The sequence below is a fragment of the Salmo salar genome, unplaced genomic scaffold (genome assembly GCF_905237065.1).
Source record: "Salmo salar unplaced genomic scaffold, Ssal_v3.1, whole genome shotgun sequence".
In the NCBI taxonomy this organism is placed as follows: Eukaryota; Metazoa; Chordata; class Actinopteri; order Salmoniformes; family Salmonidae; genus Salmo; species Salmo salar.
The window spans coordinates 223,210-226,752 of record NW_025548305.1 but is presented as its reverse complement, the minus strand read 5'-3'; positions in this window follow the sequence as shown (position 1 = coordinate 226,752).

Below are 3,543 nucleotides of genomic sequence, written 5' to 3'. Positions count from 1 at the left end.
AGTAACCCCGGTCATGCCGAACTAGCGACATTCTGCACAGGCCTAAAAAAACATTTTAAAACCATTTTCACAAAAAATTGTAGATTTCTATTTTTGTCACCAAAAACGATGACTCCGATCATGCCGAACTAGCGACATTTTGGACAGGCCTAAAAAAAAGCATTTTAGAACCATTTTCAAAAAAAAAGCTCAGAATTCTTTTTTTCATTTTTGACACAAAAACAGTGACCCCGGTCATGCCGAACTATCGACATTCTGGACAGGCCTAAAAAACATTTTAAAACCATTTTCACAAAAAATTGCAGATTTCTATTTTGTCCCTAAAAACGATGACTCCGATCATGCCGAAAAAGCGACATTCTGGACAGGCCTAAAAAAATTTTTAAAACCATTTTCACCAAAAATTGCAGATTTTTTTTTCTTCATTTTCGTGACACAAAAACAGTGACCCCAGTCATGCCGAACTAGCGACATTCTGGACAGGCCTAAAAAAAACATTTTAAAACCATTTTCACAAAAAATTGTAGATTTCTATTTTTGTCACCAAAAACGATGACTCCGATCATGCTGAACTAGCGACATTTTGGACAGGCCTAAAAAAAATGCATTTCAGAACCATTTTCAAAAAAAAGCTCAGAATTCTTTTTTCATTTTTTGACACAAAAATAGTGACCCCGGTCATGCCGAACTATCGACATTCTGGACAGGCCTAAAAAAACATTTTAAAACCTTTTTCACGAAAAATTGCAGATTTCTATTTTGTCCCTAAAAACGATGACTCCGATCATGCCGAAAAGCGACATTCTGGACAGGCCTAAAAAAAAATTTAGAACCATTTTCACAAAAAATTGCTGATATTTTTTTCTCATTTTCGTGACACAAAAACAGTGACCCCGGTCATGCCGAACTATCGACATTCTGGACAGGCCTACATTTTTAAAAAAAAACATTTTCACCAAAAATTGCTGATTTTTTTTTCTTCATTTTCGTGACACAAAAACAGTAACCCCGGTCATGCCGAACTAGCGACATTCTGCACAGGCCTAAAAAAACATTTTAAAACCATTTTCACAAAAATTGTAGATTTCTATTTTTGTCACCAAAAACGATGACTCCGATCATGCCGAACTAGCGACATTTTGGACAGGCCTAAAAAAAAGCATTTTAGAACCATTTTCAAAAAAAGCTCAGAATTCTTTTTTTCATTTTTGACACAAAAATAGTGACGCCCGGTCATGCCGAACTATCGACATTCTGGACAGGCCTAAAAAAACATTTTAAAACCTTTTTCACGAAAAATTGCAGATTTCTATTTTGTCCCTAAAAACGATGACTCCGATCATGCCGAAAAAGCGACATTCTGGACAGGCCTAAAAAAAAATTTAGAACCATTTTCACAAAAAATTGCAGATATTTTTTCTCATTTTCGTGACACAAAAACAGTGACCCCGGTCATGCCGAACTATCGACATTCTGGACAGGCCTAAAAAATTTTTTTAAAACCATTTTCACAAAAATTGCTGATTTTTTTTCTTCATTTTCGTGACACAAAAACAGTAACCCCGGTCATGCCGAACTAGCGACATTCTGCACAGGCCTAAAAAAACATTTTAAAACCATTTTCACAAAAATTGTAGATTTCTATTTTTGTCACCAAAAACGATGACTCCGATCATGCCGAACTAGCGACATTTTGGACAGGCCTAAAAAAAAGCATTTTAGAACCATTTTCAAAAAAAAGCTCAGAATTCTTTTTTCATTTTTGACACAAAAACAGTGACCCCGGTCATGCCGAACTAGCGACATTCTGGACAGGCCTAAAAAAACATTTTAAAACAATTTTCACGAAAAATTGCAGATTTCTATTTTGTCCCTAAAAACGATGACTCCGATCATGCCGAAAAGCGACATTCTGGACAGGCCTAAAAAAAAATTTGAACCATTTTCACAAAAAATTGCAGATATTTTTTTCTCATTTTCGTGACACAAAAACAGTGACCCCGGTCATGCCGAACTATCGACATTCTGGACAGGCCTAAAAAACATTTTAAAACCATTTTCACAAAAATTGCAGATTTCTATTTTGTCCCTAAAAACGATGACTCCGATCATGCCGAAAAAGCGACATTCTGGACAGGCCTAAAAAAAATTTACAAACCATTTTCACCAAAAATGCCTGATTTTTTTCTTCATTTTTGACACAAAAACAGTGACCCCGGTCATGCCGAACTAGCGACATTCTGGACAGGCCTAAAAAAACATTTTAAAACAATTTTCACGAAAAATTGCAGATTTCTATTTTGTCCCTAAAAACGATGACTCCGATCATGCCGAAAAAGCGACATTCTGGACAGGCCTAAAAAAATATTTTAAAACCATTTTCACCAAAAATGGCAGATTTTTTTCTTCATTTTTTGACACAAAAACAGTGACCCCGGTCATGCCGAACTATCGACATTCTGGACAGGCCTAAAAAAACATTTTAAAACCTTTTTCACAAAAAATTGCAGATTTCTATTTTGTCCCTAAAAACGATGACTCCGATCATGCCGAAAAAGCGACATTCTGGACAGGCCTAAAAAAATTTTAAAACCATTTTCACCAAAAATTGCAGATTTTTTTTCTTCATTTTCGTGACACAAAAACAGTGACCCCAGTCATGCCGAACTAGCGACATTCTGGACAGGCCTAAAAAAACATTTTAAAACAATTTTCACGAAAAATTGCAGATTTCTATTTTGTCCCTAAAAACGATGACTCCGATCATGCCGAAAAAGCGACATTCTGGACAGGCCTAAAAAATATTTTAAAACCATTTTCACCAAAAATGGCAGATTTTTTTTCTTCATTTTTTGACACAAAAACAGTGACCCCGGTCATGCCGAACTATCGACATTCTGGACAGGCCTAAAAAAACATTTTAAAACCTTTTTCACAAAAAATTGCAGATTTCTATTTTGTCCCTAAAAACGATGACTCCGATCATGCCGAAAAAGCGACATTCTGGACAGGCCTAAAAAATTTTTAAAACCATTTTCACCAAAAATTGCAGATTTTTTTTTCTTCATTTTCGTGACACAAAAACAGTGACCCCAGTCATGCCGAACTAGCGACATTCTGGACAGGCCTAAAAAAAACATTTTAAAACCATTTTCACAAAAAATTGTAGATTTCTATTTTTGTCACCAAAAACGATGACTCCGATCATGCCGAACTAGCGACATTTTGGACAGGCCTAAAAAAAAGCATTTTAGAACCATTTTCAAAAAAAAGCTCAGAATTCTTTTTTTCATTTTTTGACACAAAAATAGTGACCCCGGTCATGCCGAACTATCGACATTCTGGACAGGCCTAAAAAAAACATTTTAAAACCTTTTTCACGAAAAATTGCAGATTTCTATTTTGTCCCTAAAAACGATGACTCCGATCATGCCGAAAAAGCGACATTCTGGACAGGCCTAAAAAAAAAATTTAGAACCATTTTCACAAAAAATTGCAGATATTTTTTTGTCATTTTCGTGACACAAAAAACAGTGACCCCGG